This window comes from Anabrus simplex, chromosome 5, assembly GCF_040414725.1.
Source record: "Anabrus simplex isolate iqAnaSimp1 chromosome 5, ASM4041472v1, whole genome shotgun sequence".
Lineage (NCBI taxonomy): Eukaryota > Metazoa > Arthropoda > Insecta > Orthoptera > Tettigoniidae > Anabrus > Anabrus simplex.
In genome coordinates, this window is record NC_090269.1 from 362,829,296 (window position 1) to 362,848,208 (window position 18,913).

The window sequence follows — 18,913 nt, forward strand, 5'->3', positions numbered from 1 at the left end:
GGGAGGTGACTCGTATGAGAAAACTTAGACACATTAAGGAAGAGAAGAAACGGTTATGAAAACGTAGTCACCTCAACTTCAAAATGAAGGGGAGCTCGAGAGGGTAAAGCACTCTCTATCCACGCTTTGTAGTTAAAGAGATTTGTAGTTTTTACATAGACTGAAATGGGATTTACATTTTAAAAAGGTTGGTTACATATTAAAGGTTTCGAACCTTCCCCGCGAGTTGAACTGCTGAGATAGCAAGAAAAGATGTTAAATGCCCATTACCTTTTTAAGAGCTGCTTCCAGAAGCCTCCTGCTACATATCCACACACTAAGCTAGATGTTGTACGAGTGGCGAGGAGACCAGAAAATCAGCAGTTTTTAAACCCCCGTGGAAGATTCGAGACCTTTCCTGAATGAAACAGCCACACCCACAACCTTTTATTGATCGGTTAAAATTTACACGTCAAAAATGAAGAAACCTGTGATAGGTGGGAAATTAAATACAGAAATTATTGATTGGTTAGCTTCAAAATAGGCGGAAAGAAGGGGTAATATTGCCAACCCACAAATGAAAGAACGAAATTTAGTAAAGAACAAACTTATGAAAACAAAAATTCTTCCAAAAGTTCCTTCACTTCGCACCAGGGTGCATGATCATAGTTTTTTTAAGCAGTGACATCTATAAGAGAATGTCCACACTTGCTGATCAATGAGAAACAAAAACAAATCGAAATACACACGGTAACATCTTCTGATAAACAGTTGAGTTGATTCCGTTTTTAAAGTTCAGAGTTTCTCTTGTAGAGGAGTTTCAGTTGGCGCAAGATTTGAACTTGCGTCGTAGAGGTGTACCGCCCGGTACAATTATTATTATTATTATTATTATTATTATTATTATTATTATTATTATTATTATTATTATTATTATTATTATTATTATTATTATTATTATTATTATTATTATTATTATTATTATTATTATTATTATTATTATTATTATTATTATTATTATTATTATTATATAATCAACGGAATTCCAGAATGAGAAATCACTTAAGAAAAGACTGGGTAAACAGGATTTTTTTTTTTTTTTTTTTGCTATTTGCTTTACGTCGCACCGACACAGATAGGTCTTATTACGACAATGGGATAGGAAAGGCCTAGGAATGGGAAGGAAGAGCCCGTGGCCTTAATTAAGGTACAGCCCCAGAATTTGCCTGGTGTGAAAATTGGAAACCACGGAAAACTACCATCAGGGCTGCCGACAGTGGGGGTTCGAACCCACTATCTCCCGAATAGACAGGGGATCTGTCACTAAAGTGACAGCCCTAAATGCAGATAAGTGGTGACTAACGATCTGTTTCAAGATGCTACTACAACTAAAAACGTTTTCATTCCTCCCCCGAAGGGGGAGACGGGCCTCTTAGACGGTGACGCCGTCTCTCAGGCCGGGATATTTGTTGCGGTGAAGGAGATGATCGGAGAAAGTGAGGGGTTGGCGGCCGTGTCCTATACTAGGCACTGTCCCGGCATTCGCCTTAGTGCAGGAGAATGGAAAACCACGGAAAACCATTGTCAGGACAGCCGACGGTTGGGGCCATACGTGAGGTGGTGGTGGTGATTATTGTTTTAAGAGGAAGTACAACTAGGCAACCATCCTCTATATAACACTAATCAGAGGGAAAAATGGAAGGGATCCGACACTTCGAAAAATGAAGATATCGGCCAAAGGAAGACAAGGGCCACGAAGGGCGTGAAAATGAAAGACTCCCTAGCCCTCGCAAACCTAATAGCGTCGGGGTCGGAAAAGAACAAGAGTTGACCAAGAGAGGTCGGATAGGATAGATGAAAGTGAGGAGCCTGGCACAAGTAAGTGGAAGCAATGCCAGGGTTCAGCTGAGGGCCCCGTGGTCGCCAACCCACGCTCCAAAGTTCAAAGCGCCTGGGGCCCCTTTTAGTCGCCTCTTACGACAGGCAGGGGATACCGTGGGTGTTATTCTACCGCCCCCACCCACAGGGGGTCCAGACGTGAGGTCCAACCCTGTCCCGTCTCCCGAATGGAGAGGCGTAGAGCCACGGTAGAGTCACGGTAGAGCCGTGGCGACCCCTCCTCTGCTCGGTTGGTCGGTCAGAGCGCAGAGCTGTTGGACCACGGACCAGCCGTGGCTACTTATGGACCGAGACCCACTCTGTATCTACCGACCTTTCATGATGAAAGCATCAGCAAATTTGTCCTCACACTTTTGCTATATTGTATTTAGTATTCGGCGGCTAATGGAAGATAAACTCACGACTATCGCCTTCTGCATTTGGATGTATGATGAGGGATGAAACTTTGATATTTTTAGACTTTTTACAAGTCTTCCAGAATTCACCTATGGACAATATTACCACTAGAATTATATGAGTTCTATGCAGCTCTGATCTTCGGCCAAAAATGATCTCTACTTTCATCTGTGGCAATAAACCTTATTTTCATTGTGTTGACCATTATATTATTATTATTATTATTATTATTATTATTATTATTATTATTATTATTATTAGTTACAATATGTTTTACGTCGCACCGACAACAATAGGTCTTATAACAACGTTGGGATAGTAAAGGTCTCAGAGTGGGAAGGAAGCGACTTGGGAATTAATTTACAGCCTGGTGTGAAAATGGCAAATTGAAGGCTGCCGACAGAGGGGTTCAAACCCGCTATCTCCCACAGCTACGTGACCCAAATCGCGCAGCCACTTGCTCGGTATTATTATTATTATTATTATTATTATTATTATTATTATTATTATTATCCGTTTTCTTATCGTAATCAATGGAGTTCTGGTTTAGAAATTTTGTCATCCCACGTATCTCTCAACGTATGGATGTTTCGAAATGCTAACATCTACCAGAAATTTTATTTTCGGAATTTTGTCCATTATAGCGATATCTGGTCTTCCGTGCTCAAAAATTTACTCATATTCAGAATGGTTCTCCTCTAGTACAATTTAAACCTGTGATTCTTTTATACGGTATACTGGTTGCTGTATACGAATAACATCGAGACGAATCCTGAATTAGCAACCTTTGGACAGCAATATTTAATAACTCGGTCATTCTTGCCATGATCTGTTTTGTTCTGGATCATCACACAGTCTATTCGGAACCACAGCCCTAGAGTAGCGAGCTTATTTCTTCGATTCCCGATTAGGACAGGGATGTTTACCTGGAACTGACTGCTGGTTCGTGTTCCACTCAGCTTACGCGATTTACAGTTGAGGAGTAATGTAATGGAGATCAGCGGTCTCTAGGTGGGCTAAGGCCCGTCATGCCTGTAGCGCCATTGGTTTGTTTGGTCTCGGTCTACCAATATAGCCTACCAGCAGGTATTGGAGTGTCACATGGTCAGAATGATGACCCCCTCGCCTCATTACTTGGCTTTCTCTCACACCAGACAGCTTCTCAGCTGACCTCATGAAGCTGAGTGAATCTTCTTTCAGCTTTCGGTCGAGATTTAAATCCTTCGACGAGGCGGAAATCAAACCCAAGCTCTCTGGATCTTGTTTCACCTACACGCCACGAAACTCGAGATCTGTTTAGTTCTTCTCACTCTCACGGACAAACCGGAAAGAGTTGTCTTACAAGGTCTAGCCTGCCGGTCTAGTAGGTAGTATCTCGCGGACAGTTGAGCGAGATAGGGTGTAGTTCATCCCGCATTAGATTTAGTACTTGTTGGTGACGGGTTATTGAACTGTGCGCAGTCATAAGGGTTTGCAGGAGAAGCTAATCAGACACTACCTTCTTGACATGAACGCCGTTGTCGCATGCCCGAAAGGTTATAATTTTTCGTTCAAGCAAAACCGTAAGAAAATAAACACCAGATATTTTCTAAAAATTATTGTTAGGCTGTGTATTCTACATGGCCGCGAGAGTTTTGGACGTCACAACATCTACCCGACACTAAAGAAATATAATTCGAATTAATACCTTTCAAAGTTCTTATGTTAAAAAGATATTTCACATAAAAAGAAGGCAAACACCAAGCATAAAATCAACTTTCATCTATCTTCTGCATCCTTCTTGGGTGTTTGATGTTGCCGTTATCCCTCAGTGGCCTTCTTTCAGCGGCGTTAAATGCGATGATGACACAAAGGCGTCGTGGTATTGGCTTAACGGCGCGCTATTAGTACCTTCATCGTCGCATAACTCTGTAAGCGCATAGAGATAACTTCGCGATTCTATTTTTTTTTTTTTTTGCTAGCGGTTTTACGTCGCACCGACACAGATAGGTCTTATGGTGACAATGGAATAGGAAAGGTCTATGAATTGGAAGGAAGCGGCCGTCGCCTTAATTAAGTTACAGCCCCAGCATTTTCCTGGTTTAAAATGGGAAACCACGGAAAACCATCTTCAGGGCTGCCGACAGTGGGATTCGAACCCACTATCTCCCGGATGCAAGCTCACAGCTGAGCGCCCCTAGCTGCACGGCCAACTCGCCCGGTCGCGATTATCTCACCATTGTGCTCGTCTCGTCGAGTTCTCTTCATACCGTATCATTTCATTGGCAAGTGTTTAACTTTTGCCGGCAAACAAACCGCGGAAGAAACTTTTGTCGCAAATTTTCAATGTTAAAAAGCAACTTGGTTCACAAACTCTACTGGTAGGTATTCGTTATAATACTTATATTTGCTAGCCTGTCTGTTTTTAAACAAATGAGATTAGTATATTTTAAACTGCTTGAGGCTTTCACTCCTTACGCCACATGAATTATACTGAGGAGTCCGTAATCTAGCACTCAAAGCACGATGACCCCCTCAGGGAGAAGTTGCATCAAGTTTGTCATTGTGACACTTAGCTGAGGCCTTCAACTATCCAGCGAAATAGGAAAATTGAATGTATCGCTGATAGTTTACCAGAAACAGGCTTATTTTCTTAACACCAATTTACGTTCGTGCAGGACTGCGGTGTGATATGTTGTCACATCAAAACTTCGTAAGTATGCTTGTTCGTCGTTGAGGGACTGAACAAAAAAATCTAAATTTGTAAAAAAAATCATTATTTACGTGCGGTAAAATAAATATCAGATGTACCTATAAGATTGGAAATTGGATTTTCTATAATATTTCGTATATTGACGGTGCTATGTGCTCTCTGATGAGATCCGTTGAGATCCGTCGCATGGTAAAGGAGAAGGGTTTTGACCCAGGTATTGTGTAAGATGTAAATCTAAAAAGTCTGCTGGTAATTATCTTCCTTATGTATCAAAAACTTGTTATCCGGTATGCGTGTGTGTCATCTTGTGTAAGTTACAACTTTATCTATTGAATCCCAGTATGTAAGTAGCCTCCGTCATGTTTGTTATTTCAATGTACACAAGGAAACTGTTATTTGGTGATTGTGTCGACAGCTAGTAATTTTTCTGGACTTTCATGGTATTATGTGCGTATTAAGGTTTACCTTTTGACTTGAACTCGAACCAGTTGTAGCAATTCGCTTTCTTGGTGTGTGTAATGCAGTGGCGTGTGGTGGACATATTCATTACCCCAGCTGCAAAAAAGTTTTTTTAAATATAAATAATCGTAGCCCCACTACACTCTCTAAAGTCAACATTTTTATAAGGCGCATTTTTCTTGGAAAAGTCTACCTGAGAAAGATCTTTCAAGAATATTTTCAACCACTCGCTCGCACATACTTCCAAATTGGTATTCATGGCAGTGGCGACCCCATTATAACTTAATCTATAGCAGATTTTAGACACTGTACTTACAGTTTCATCCGGTGACGCTTCGTGATAGTACAGTCATGGTTTGCACAAAAGCACACTGAGACTAACTATTTGCTTTTTACTTAAAAGCCATAATCTAAACTAATCAGCAATTTAACTGGTATTTTACCGTCATTGAAGTTTTATAGTTTCACTCGCATACTGAGTGTTCGTGCATCAACGACAAACGTCGGGAAATATTTGTCACGACGTATAACTCACGTTATATTCATGAAGAATGCCACAGAACTGGCGAAACCTTCACCTATAATCCAAGAGGAACACTACAAAAATTCACTATATACCACCATCAGAAACAACCATTTGCGCTTAACTCTTGTGTTCATGTTGGGCACCCTGAATATTTTTCTGCAGCTATCGGAACACATACTCTGCACGTGCCATCAATGAATTACTCGGAAAAACTCTAGGCCTATACATGCCGAAACCCAGAACTAAAACACATTCTTCTATATCACAATTGATTTCATATTCTGGCTCTATTTTTATTAGCAAGACGATGTGCAAGTGACTACACTGTTAAGATGTAGATATTTGTCTTGCAGTCTCTAGTGTGTGGCGCTGAAGATTTCGAGTGTCAAGTATTAAAACTAACACCCCTTACCTAAGCTAGCTGGCCTGTTGCCGCAAATTTCTGTCGGGGTAGGGGCCACAGCTTCGCCTCGAGGAAGCTTCAAGGGCATGCGTCACCCAAGCGACCTTAAATTTCGCTGGGGGTAGCTCTCTATCGCGCCGGCAAGGAAACCCAGCTCGCTGGGGAAGCTGAACTGCGGTAGTGCGAGCGGACTGTCGAGAGAGCTGTACTTAGCTTGGCGTAGATGTTCGCAATTTTTTAAACATTATAAAAAGCGTTCTAAGGAATAATTATAATATGTTAATACCAAGTTCTTTACCCCAGCAGCGCTGGGGTAGATGGGGTTCAGTGCACGTCACTGCCCGTAATGTCAGTGTGGGTCCATGTGCGACCAACTAGCTTGTTGTTTGCGGCCCACTAAAATTTAAAAAGAATTTATTTTATGGTTTTGAAAAGACTACTATATATAATTTGAGTACTTTTACAAATTTTGCTTCGTCGTGTAACAACAGCAGCATGTGTGGGACCTTACTTAAAAATAGAATGGAATAATTAACAGTTTAAACAGATGTCTACCAATGGGTAATAGATTACAATAATAGGGCCTATAATAGCATCTTAATTCTGTTTTAGGTACACAGGGTGAATGCTTTTTTTGCTTATGTTTTCTTCAGATATTTTCTAATTATTTAATTATTCTTGTACGGCACATTTTAATTGTATCTTAAACTTCTAACGGAATTATGGTTCCTTTTATGTTAATGCTCAATTCTGATTTTGCATTGGTTTCAGATATTCCTTGCAGTCTACCTTCAGTTGAACTGTTTTATGGTTTTTTAAATAATCTTTAAATTCACTTCATATTTTACATTATGTTAAATTATATTATTTATTTTGAATTTCATGTTATTTTCCTCTCATTTTTATATTAATGTTTCATAATTTATAGATAATTGTTGCGACCTTCTTATCTTCATCATATCTGTTTTGGTGCATGGTGACATTGCATGATTTCCCCTTGTTCTATTTGGTTATTGTTGTTGGTCTGGTTCCTTGGTTCGAGGCGGCCTTGGCAACTGTCGTCCTTTTCTTATGGTTTTTGTTATTGTCGTGGCATTCCACGTGATTAGATGGTGTGACGCTGTCGTGTGGTTGTTTATGCCCGCTTTTAATGGAATTGTTTGGTGTTTGCCGTGTTCAATTGCAATGTAAATTTATTCTGTCCACTTACTTTTTCCTCAGTGTGGTTTAGTATTTACAGTATCATGATTTAATCGTGTTTTGTCTGAATTTGTAACTATTTTAATTCTGGTGATATGTCTTGCCATACCTCAGATTGGGAAACGTGCTGTTTTCAGTCAAGTGTAGCTCTCTTAAGGTGAACCGTGATTCTTACCTTGATTTTATTATTGTGTTTTCCGTTGGGTTCTTGTGACCTTATTTTGCTTCTGCGATCTCGTCGCTTTTAATTTGATGAGTTAAGTCTTGAAGCGTCACCAGTGTATCCGATCATGAGATTGGTGTTCAAGGTAATGTACCCTATAGGGCATAAACAACACTGCATAATCGATCTTACCTTCTTACCTGTTATTTGATGAATGCGCCAACTCAACTGCAGTCGGCAGGAAAGGTCGTTTACTGGGTTCTTGTGAACGAGAGTAGGGAGATATGAAAAAATGTTCTATACGTATGCTTACGAAATGAGGAACACAAACACATTTACTAACATTTTGAGCCTAAGTTGTGTATTCATTAAACCAATATTTTCTTTTTTTATATTACAATTGATTGCACTAATGGTGCTAAAATGGATGCCCCAAAGGCTCACATCTATAAATCCAAAGATAAACATAAAAAATATACAATAGCTGGATGATGTCGTGCGGGAGACGATAAGTGAACCAAAGAAACAAATGTGTCCTTACACGGAACAGCATCGCTGTACCTACAAATAAAATATAGGCTATGATGCCAGGGTGAGAAATTGTCCTGCAGAAATAAAGCGACAAAAAGGTCCCCATACATTATTTAGGAAATACACACAACAAAACAGTAAGTTTGAATCTACAACTACAGACATATCTATTCAATCTCGCATGAAATATATATTTTATGGATGTGAACCAAGGTCCATTAAACAAACGTTATATTTACAAAATGTACTGATTAAGCTAGTTTCCTTAGTGCCCAGTTCCTACCTATCTCAATTTTAAAAAAAGAAAAAGAAAGAAAAAGAAAGAAAGAATGAATGAACGAATAAAACTGCCGTGGCAGCTTGTCTCGCCTGCAGGAGAGAATTCCTCCCCCCCCCAGCAGTCCTTTTAAAAATGGCGTCGAGCCGCCCTGCCGTGCAGGCTGGGGTAATGACCTCCAAGGCTCGACCGTGAAACACCCTCACAACAAAAAGAAGATAAAACATAGCCTAGTTTCCAAGCATGCAAAAACCTTTGCCCCTGCTCCTACCCTCTTCTACACATGACGAAAATAGCCATATAAATGAGTGAGGAATCATCTACATTTTTCTAACTATCCAACACCCGTGACAGACAGCCCTGGGTCTCAATTATAACATATGAAGTATAACATTCCGTTATTCACATCAACCTCGCCGTCAACCCATGCGACGACTTCCAGCTACCCTCAAGTCTAGGGTTCAGTCCCTTACTTGGCAGAGTATGAGGGGTCGCTAATATTCGTGACATAGCCTACGGTGTAGTTTCATTACACTCACAGTTAATCAAACTCAATACAAACACGAAGTAAACAATTAAGTCCAGGCCGCATACGTGCTCTACAATTATGCAGACAGATTCCCTTCCCAATATAAAGAAATGGTACACTCTCATTAATAACCCATAATTACAAGCAGATATCGACTGATGCCAGGCACTAAGAAACATTGACCTAAGCTCGTAATTAAGCTCCCCTACGACTATGTACACAGCAACACTATCACCTAAGCTACCTTGATCCTTGCTTTCTATGAAATAGAATAAAATGTATATGCCTTACCCTAAAATATATAAAGAAAATACCTCAATAAATGGCCTAATGGGCCGTAATCATATTCCCTATTATATTTACAAATTAATCACCGTATTTCTGCATAACAACCCCCCGACCCTACACATATATATTAATTATAGTTCACTTATCTATCATCTTGGAGACCTCTTCCTCACCGTCTGGGTTGACTGCGAATGCTTAAGCAGTCATGGCGGCAGCGTTGTCCCAGATCGATCCCTTAGGTCCAGTCTTCCAGTTTATCACGTCCATGATGTCTTCTTCCGTCTGGGTGGCCCGTTGGTCGTCTTCTTGGGGTCGTGGACGGCAGTTCGTAACACCAGTCTCCTGCACACCTCACCGCTCTTCACTAAAATGAAATACTCAGTTTATTCACAGCACACCACCTCCCGATCTATTTATTCCCTTTGACATGGGAATCAGTCCTGGATATCTGGAATCTCGAAACTGACTTTACTATTCCTGCTCCACTAATCTAGTCTTCTACATCTGACCGGAATAATACCAACTATCCTAGCTTATTGTTATTGGTATTCTTTCGCCCGTCGCCACTCCTCTCTCATCGCCTCATAATGAAAGTCTACACAGGTAGCACTCTTTGCGTCAATACTTAAAAACTCGCGGTCTCACTGCAAACGTCTACATATTGTCACTCACTTAAATTGCTACCGGGAATTTTATAAATCTCGAAGCTACTGAATCAAGTTATCGCCACAACACTTATTAGTCACAATCTTTGTCTTAGACAAAGGTTTCTGGCGCGAATATCAGCAGAGACGCGACGCGCACGGACAGCGATCTTATCATGGACTGAATACCTCCTTCCACCTTTCTCTGCTCTTATAGAAACCAGGAACCGACGTGACGCGCTGGGAAGTCCCGGGAAACAACTTGAGATTGGCATGTGGCCTCGAAATATTTTCTCACTGTAGTCGGCCTCCCACATAGTTATTTATTCGATTATATATTAATAGACTTTGATGTACCTATGGCTTCGTAAAATTCTGGCACTGATTTCCATCCTTTTACTTTCCTGGGAAACCTTCAAATATAGGAATTACGACTCAATTTCCGTAATGTGGTGAGCCTGTCTGTTCCCGCTGAAAATCTCTCTTAAGATGGCAGGTCTCTCCCCCAGACAAAATCCCATCTCTCTTTCTTTGTTCCTCACATATTCTTTCTTCGTCACACATGACCACGCCTTGCCTCGGGAATCCCCTTCAGTTCCCGCGCTTGGTATAGCATCACGCCTTTGCAGTTAGCGTCCTGCTGCGCATTATTTTATCAGCGTTAAATATCCATTCTTATAATTAACAGAATGGTACAGTAAAATACATCTGAAATAAGGGCAGATACTTTCAAACATGTAAATTTAAAAGAATAAGGTATGTGCAATATTTTTTTAGGTTGAACTAAATAACTAATTAATTAATTTATATACTTTAAAAATGTTTTCATATCTGAATCTATGTTTATTGAAGTTTATTTCTTTAAATTATCCCCATTTCAAAGTTTATTTATTGTCAAGTTTAATTCTTTATTTTCACTTTAAATTTTATTCATTAATCTGGTTTAAATTTATTGGATATTTTTATTTTCAATGCAGTCATGGAATCATGTTCCTTGTTGTTTGTTTGGCCTTATGACCCCGTGCCTCTTAACTGCCTTTCTTGCAATGGGTGGTGCCTCTAGTTCCTTCTACTTACCCTGCTGTTGTCCTTGCTGTGTTATTATGGGAGGAAACGTTAGACAAGGTAGAAACAAAGTGTGATGCAAAAATTTATTTATATTTATTTATATTTTTTATTTATATTTATTTATATACATATTTATACTTTTATTTATATATACTGCACATTACGTTATACACTGAAAAAACACTTTATTGATTTCAGAAAACTATTGATTGAGTAAGTCTGCTAATCGGCCAGAGTGACTATGGCAACAGTAACTTCGAGTACGGCCAATTTATTCATCGAGCATCAACTCCGCCTTTGATGTACCAGTCAAAGCTTGTCGGTAGAATAAGAAGACGGCGAAGGAGTGCTTCATTGTATCTCAAAGAAATTCTCCCACTCCAGCCATCGTTCACGATTTCTGTATGAGGACATCCCCATCAGCACGCTTCAGGAGTATTAGATAAAGTATCTAGTGAGATTTTATAACAAAATAATAAAATGAAACAAATAACATTTTTAGTATCAATAAAGTGAATGAATTGTATTTTATCGGGCAGAAGACGAGGGGAACAAGTCAAAGTATTAATCATCATTACGATGGACAGCTCATTTCATGCTACATTTTAATGTAATACAAATTAGTCAAAGGGAAAATAAAATGTTTAACTTTCGGCTAGTTTGCAGGCTTGGGCTATTAACGTGCAGCCGAGCAAAAGTGATTCTTCCCGAAAATTAGGAAGAGAACAGGACTCTGTTTTATACTTTTATTGAAAACTAGTCAATAGATGATCCTATATTTTGCATCCCTTTGTGTATCAATGTTTGTAGCTTTGCAAATTAAACCGATCAGTATATCTGTATGAATATTTTTGGTCTCATCTTACAGTATAATGTATGAAAAACTGGTGCGACATGGTTAATGGTGGTATCCTGTTTGGTAGTTCAATTTGATACAGTAAATCCGAGCTATAAAGCAATTGTGATGTTAAGTGAGCGAATAGATAGAAAGATAGAATGTAAGGAAAGAAAGGAAAGATTTCCAATCAAGTTCTTGATTTCACTCCAGGTCTTTCCAGCATCCAGGATCTCATCTTCAACTGCCTGTACTGGAATATACTTTGTTATTGGTTTCAGATAATTTAACATCCGTCAGAGTTATTAAGGGAAGGCTGGCTTTGATGATGGCCGATTTATAGACCAAGAACTTTCTTCGTCCTTGATGTCCGAATCTGGAAAGGAAAGGACACCGTCGTCGATACAGGGAGCACCATTAAACATCGTTCATATAAAGGAACATAAACAAGGTGGTCTAAAACAACGTGAGCCGGGTACACAAGCGTTAGAGTGTTGGTCATGCTGATAAATAATTTGTAAGAAATATTTCGATATCTCGCACTGTTGTCATTTTCAGCTGCTACTCGAGTTAGCCAATCAGATCACTTCGCGTGTGAATCCAAATGGGCTTTGAGAGGCGGTGTTGCTAAGGCCGGCATTAGAGTACCAGCCTGGTGAGGGGTTTGAATGCAGACCTCCCAGCTAACAGGATCGCGCCTTAGCAAGTACGCTACGGTGACACTGACTGAAACCAACGGTGTGTTTGTGTTTGATGCTGATTTTTTGACATGGTTTACAAGCCGTATTCCCTATTCCTGTATTCCTATAATAATCCATTTGAATAACGAACTAAAGCGAACTCTGAGTCATAACAGTCCGTAAAGGGTTTTAAACATGTTAAAATGCTGCTTCAGGTGAATACTATGTAATACCTGGTTAGCATATTAAATCCTAGTCATCCCATGTCGGCTAGTTAGCTTTTAGGTACTAAAGCGAAGAATGGTATCGATTACATTTCCTAATTTCCTAAACATTCAGCGAAGCTCATCCTCGCTATATTTAGTGAGTTATTGCTAACAGGCTAAGAGATGATATAGAATGCGATCAGTACATAAAGCACACTGGCATAACATGTTATATCTTATATAAGAGAGAGAGAGTATAAAGGATAGATATATTAAAAAGATCATTTCACCTGACCGATCATCATCACCTCTTAATGTGAGCGGTGCCGCTCCACTGAAGTTAAGTGAAAGTGGTTGATGACCTATGCTATCCTTCAGTGAGGTTTCAACTAACACAATCTTGTATTTTATTCCGAGGAAACATTTAAAAAAATGAAATGGCGTATGGCTTTTAGTGCCAGGAGTGTCCGAGGACAAGTTCGGCTCGCCAGATGCAGATCTTTTGATTTGACTCCCTTAGGCGACCTGCGCGTCGTGATGAGGATGAAATGATGATGTAGACGACACATACACCTAGCCCCCTTGCCAGCGAAATTAACCAATCATGGTTAAAATTCCCGACCCTGGCGGGGATCGACCCCGGGACCCCTGTGACCAGAGGCCAGCACGCTAAACATTTAGCCATGGAGCCGGATAGAGGAAACATAAAACATAAAATAGATAAAATACATTAACAAAGAATAGTAATCCGAACGAGCTGTCCGTGAGGTTAGGGGCGCGCATGTGTGAGCTTGCTTTCGGAAGATAGTGGATTCGACTGACTACCGTAGCGCTGAAGATGATTTTCTGTGGTTAACCATTTTCACACCAAGCAAATGCTGGGGTTGTACCTAAATGAAGGCCATGGTCGCTTCCTTCCAACTCCTAGCCCTTTCCTACCCCATTGTCACCATACGTGTCGGTGCGACGTAAAGCTAATTTGGTAAAAAAGAAACAGGAATAGTAATACGTAAGTTACATCAGTCAAGATGCCCTTTTAAGTCCATAGCGTAGGAAACTATTTTCGTTCAGTCCCTGTGTCGGTGCGACGTAAAGCAAGTTGTTGAACTTCTTTTCAAAGATATGAGTTTGTAAATATCCTAAAATGAGAATGCTCCTTATTACGGCACAGTAAAACTGCTTTTAAAAACACTGAATTTTAAAACGGTCCGCCTATCTATTACTAATAGGTGTAGGGCAATAAAGTAGCACTAACTTGTGCCCGCAGCTTCACCCACGTTTATTAATTCAAACGCTTTAGATCTTTCTAAACCGTAAAAGTTGCTCGCTGATGACTCTGATACCTTCATTTCTGGGAGCAAAAATCGCTCCTTGACACAACCATGAGTGATATGAGTGATCGGTGAAATATTGTGCCCTCGTATGTTAACAATTTCCTATCTCTACGTCCCGTAGATTTGGCCGGGCAACGCATACATACACACGGACAAACTAGTTTTATTACATTTTGTTCAACAATTTTATCATAACTATGTAAAAGTCTAAATTTATAGGAAAACATGTTACACATTTTATTTTGTATACTATGTTTCGATAGACCTGCTACTAACGAGATTATATGATGGTAAAATGTTAGACTTCCCGTAAACTACTACTTCCGCTACCATGGCATCCGGAAGATAGTGGGTTCGAGCCCCACTGTCGGCAGCCTTGAAGATGGTTTTCCGTAGTTTCCTCTTTTCACATCAGTCAAATGCTGGGGCTGTACCTTAATTGAGGCCACGGTCGATTCCTTCCCACTCCCAACTCTTTCCTTTCGGTCAGCTTCCGCTTCGAACGCTAGCGTTGCCACGTTCTGGGGGCCATCTGGTGGCGAATGAACGTACCATTTTCCACTTCTATTATAACGTCCAAATTTAAAGTGTCATTGTTTAAGAAGCCTTTCTCGTGGACAGTCGAGATTTCTTCTGAGGACGCAGAGCACAGTTCCCTGCGAAACATTAAGAATTTCACCTTATTTTCTTGACATGGCATAAGCCCAAGAGCCTATACAGTATAATGTCTTTAAGTACGGTCCGTGAAAACTTAAATGACAAAATGATCAAAATTATTTATGGGCCACGTGATACACTTTATTCCTAACTTTTACATTGCAAGTATCATTACATTCTGTTTGACCATTTTCTCGCAACTCGCCAAAAGTCTAAAGTTTCAATAATTTTTATTATAGCCTATATAGGAAAGCATGTTCAGACAAAAACGCCCACCAGAGTGCATAGTTGTTTGACAATTTTCCGTTGAATTATTCTTGCATCCGGAAGATAGTGGGTTCGAGCCCCACTGTCGGCAGCCCTGAAGATGGTTTTCCGTGGTTTCCTCTTTTCACATCAGTCAAATGCTGGGGCTGTACCTTAATTGAGGCCACGGTCGATTCCTTCCCACTCCTAACTCTTTCTTATCCCATCGTCGCCATAAGAGTTGTCGAAAAATTCTTCACAGCCAAAGTAGTAAGAGATAAAACGTATAACCAATTTACAGCTGACTAACGGGTTCAGTACATCGCAGTTGCAGACGACTTTATTTATTACGTCATTGCACTTTATTGTGTCTTTTGTTTAAGAGATGCTCAGTGTCTATCTCTTATGAAGTTCTTTGTTCTAGTTTTCTTAATCGATTCCCAATATGACGACATGTAAGATTTAATACGACATAGCTATAATTAGTTAATTAGTCGCACTATTGGTCCAGGGGTAGCCATCGGTCGGGACTATGTTACATTAGAAGATCATAATCGTTTGAAACTGAAACAAGAGTAACTGGGCTAAGATATTCAAGACTTCACAGCTATAGTACTCGACATTCTTTGGTATCAGCACTGGACCTCAAAAACTAACAAAATAAAACTTATTCAAGAGCAATTCCACTGAAGAAAGTCGTGTGTGCAAGCTAAATATTCGTGGGTACGTACACATATTGATGGTCTAGAACCATACTGTTCTAAATCCATTTTTATTAAAATATTGGTTAATTAGCAAATGTACCCGTACTTCGCTACGGTATTCTACCTTGTATACGGATTTCTACGTAAATTACTGTACACGCAGTGAGTAAGGTTATACTGTATTAAATTGCATGGCTCTTGGCGCTATCCGAGAAAAAAAAGCGGGGAGGGCCCCACAAATGGTTTCCGGCGTAAGCGCGTTGGGTAAGTTTTGATGATAATGGCGGGCCACATTTACTACTGCCATTCACAATGGAAATGGAGAGTTTCCATTATAAAGGCATGCCCCATTTCCTAATGTCAGTCACAATCGAGGTGGGGATATTTGATTAAAATTGAGAAATGCAGCGCTATCTACGGTCCAAAGAATCGAGATACGACAAAAAGTCTTAAGACCGAACCTGAATATCTCTCCAAGTTGAGCAGCGATTGTATAGCCTGCTTTGGGAAATGACTTACCGTTTAGAAAGAGAAAGCAGTAACCTCGAAACTAAGATCTGCACCGTTATTGAAATTACCTCCATATTTCCATATTTTCTAGGGCCAGAAAGTTATACATTTGAACAGCTTGGAATTATCCTCAACGGAAAGAGTGTCCAGCGACCAAAATAAATTATGTTGTTTAATATGAAGGGTCGTTCCACATATAGTCCACAGATTTTACATAATATCAACAGTATAAGAGAAAATGGAAGAAAATTGTTGTGGTTTTCCTATAAACCACCAGTCTATTCAGTGATTTCTTAAACATATGCAAATCTAAATCTTTCCCTGAATCATTATTCTCTAAATATGAAGTTTGGTCGAAATCTATCAAGCCGTTTCGCCGTGATGGCGGAACAGACAGACGGATAAACAGACTCGAAAGCTAAGAACCACTGATACGGTCTTGAATCGATCTAAATCGGTAACTATCTGAAAAATTGGCAAAACAAACGAAATTGCAGACAGCGGACCCCTTACAACTTTATTTATAGATGAAGCTCAGCGAACGTTCCATGTCCAAAGCTATGCCATCAATGGCAGGGAGGAGAGAGATTCATTTAAAACACCCGATATCAACAGAACCGTATTATTTGATGTCCAGATTTCCTATCAATTTTCAGACCATACTGTTCCATGTCCAAGAATCACAGTAACAAAGTAATGTCACACACATCTCCATTCCCTTAAATTTTGGAAAACGACAGCCATAACATAAACATTATAGAACATAAATACCAAACTTGGTCACAGTGCTGTTCAAGACGTCGATTCAATGCATGCAGTTATAGAACGACACATTAGAATTACGGAATGTCATAGTCCATTGTTTGTGTTCGGGGTCATTCTCAACTGTATGTCAAATAAGATTTTCAAAGTTAGCCAAATGGTGCCAAAAGATGATTTTGATTTTAAATCAGTTGCCCTTACATCAAATGACCTAGATGTTAGGCCCATTTAAACAACAATCGTCATCAGAATTAAAGCATATACAATGTGAAAAATGTAGTACCTCAGTGAAGTACAAATGCTCATTTTCAGATGGTAAATGAAATGGCGTATGGCTTTTAGTGCCGGGAGGTGCCCGAGGACTTCGGCTCGCCAGGTGCAGGTCTTTTGATTTGACGCCCGTAGGCGATCTGCGCGTCGTGGTGAGGATGAAAATGATGATGAAGACGGCACATACACCCAGTCAACGTGCCAGGGAATTAACCAATTATGGTTAAAATTCCCAACCCTGCAGGAAATCGAACCCGGGACCCCTGTGACCAAAGGCCAGCACGCTAACCATTTAGCCATGGTGCTGGACGTTTTCAGATGGTTATTTTATGTAAGTTAACATAGTAGTGGACACTAAGACAAGGTCTAATTCTACTGTAAGTGTATCACAACCAAAAGTAATTAGCACTGCAAGCCGTAAAGTTGATGAAAGAAAAGATAAGGAGATTAAGTCACTTTACAACTATTTCTCATTAGAAGACAAAGAAGTCTGGGACCGTTTCCTGAAGTGAAGCTTGTATCATTGATGCCAGAAACTGAGAAGAATAGTGTGTTACAATTATTTGTTAAAATGAATATAACTAATATGGATGTTCTATGTCCTTCCTCTCTGAAATAAATCTATTTCTGTAATCTATGTCCATCACCATCACCTCCCTGTGGCCTATTAATTTCCAAAGTTTGGAATGGTTTGTTCATTAATACATCTTATAATTACATAGGAACCTACTAAAGGCACATGGTTAGCCATGATAATAAATAAGATAGCCTATAATTTGACTGACCTAAAATGAAATCGCTTCTACTGTAAAATGATATAAATGGGACTTGGAACAACATGTTTTTTTTTCTCTACGTCGCACCGACACAGAAAGGTCTTATGGAGACGATGGGATAGGAGAAGCTTAGGAATGGGAAGGAAGCGGCCGTGGCCTTCATTAAGGTACAGCCCCAGCATTTGCCTGGTGTGAAAATGGGAAACCACGGAAAACCATCTTCAGGGATGCCGACAGTGGGGTTCGAACCCACTATCTCCCGGATGCAAGCTCACACTGCGCGCCCCTAACCGCACGGCCAACTAGCCCGGTTATAAATCATAGATATATTTATTAATGGATAGCAAATTTTATTCTTGATTTGCCCTAAACTACGGGGCCTGATTAGCTCAGTGGCATAGCTGCTGGCTTCCCACCCAGAAGGCTGAGATTCGAATCCCGGTCGATTTCTGGGTTGAAATCTTCATCTCAAGAAACACGTAGCGTCAGGAAGGCCACCGGGGCTTAAACCACCGGCCAAAACCAAAATGAGACTGGGAGCCTCTAGTGACCCCAGAAAAAAAACTGGGATAAGCTGAAGAAAGTCTGTCCGAATCCGTGGCTGAATGGTCAGCGTTGAAGCCTTCAGTTTTGAGGGTCCCCGCTTTGATTCCCGATCGGATCGAGGATTTTAAGCGTGTCTGATTCGTTCTTCTGGCTCGGGGACTGGCTGTTTGTGTTTATCCCAACATTCTCCTCTTCATATTCAGACAACACACCACACTACCAACCACCGCAGAAACACGCAATAATAATTACATCCCTAGGGTTGGCGTCAGGAAGGGCATCCGGACGTAAAACGAGGCCAAATTCACATGTGCTATACAGTCACACCCGTGA

The 18,913-nt window shown here is 40.2% G+C and overlaps 1 long non-coding RNA gene across 1 annotated transcript in view; it reads left to right on the forward strand.

The window, feature by feature from the left end:
- LOC137501051 (uncharacterized) overlaps window positions 1–11,783 on the forward strand; it is a 29,274-nt gene extending 17,491 nt beyond the window's left edge. The window contains exon 2 of the long non-coding RNA XR_011018317.1: window positions 11,253–11,783. This is a non-coding gene — a long non-coding RNA (uncharacterized lncRNA). The remainder of the gene's footprint in view (window positions 1–11,252) is intronic.
- The last annotated feature ends 7,130 nt before the right edge of the window (window positions 11,784–18,913 follow it).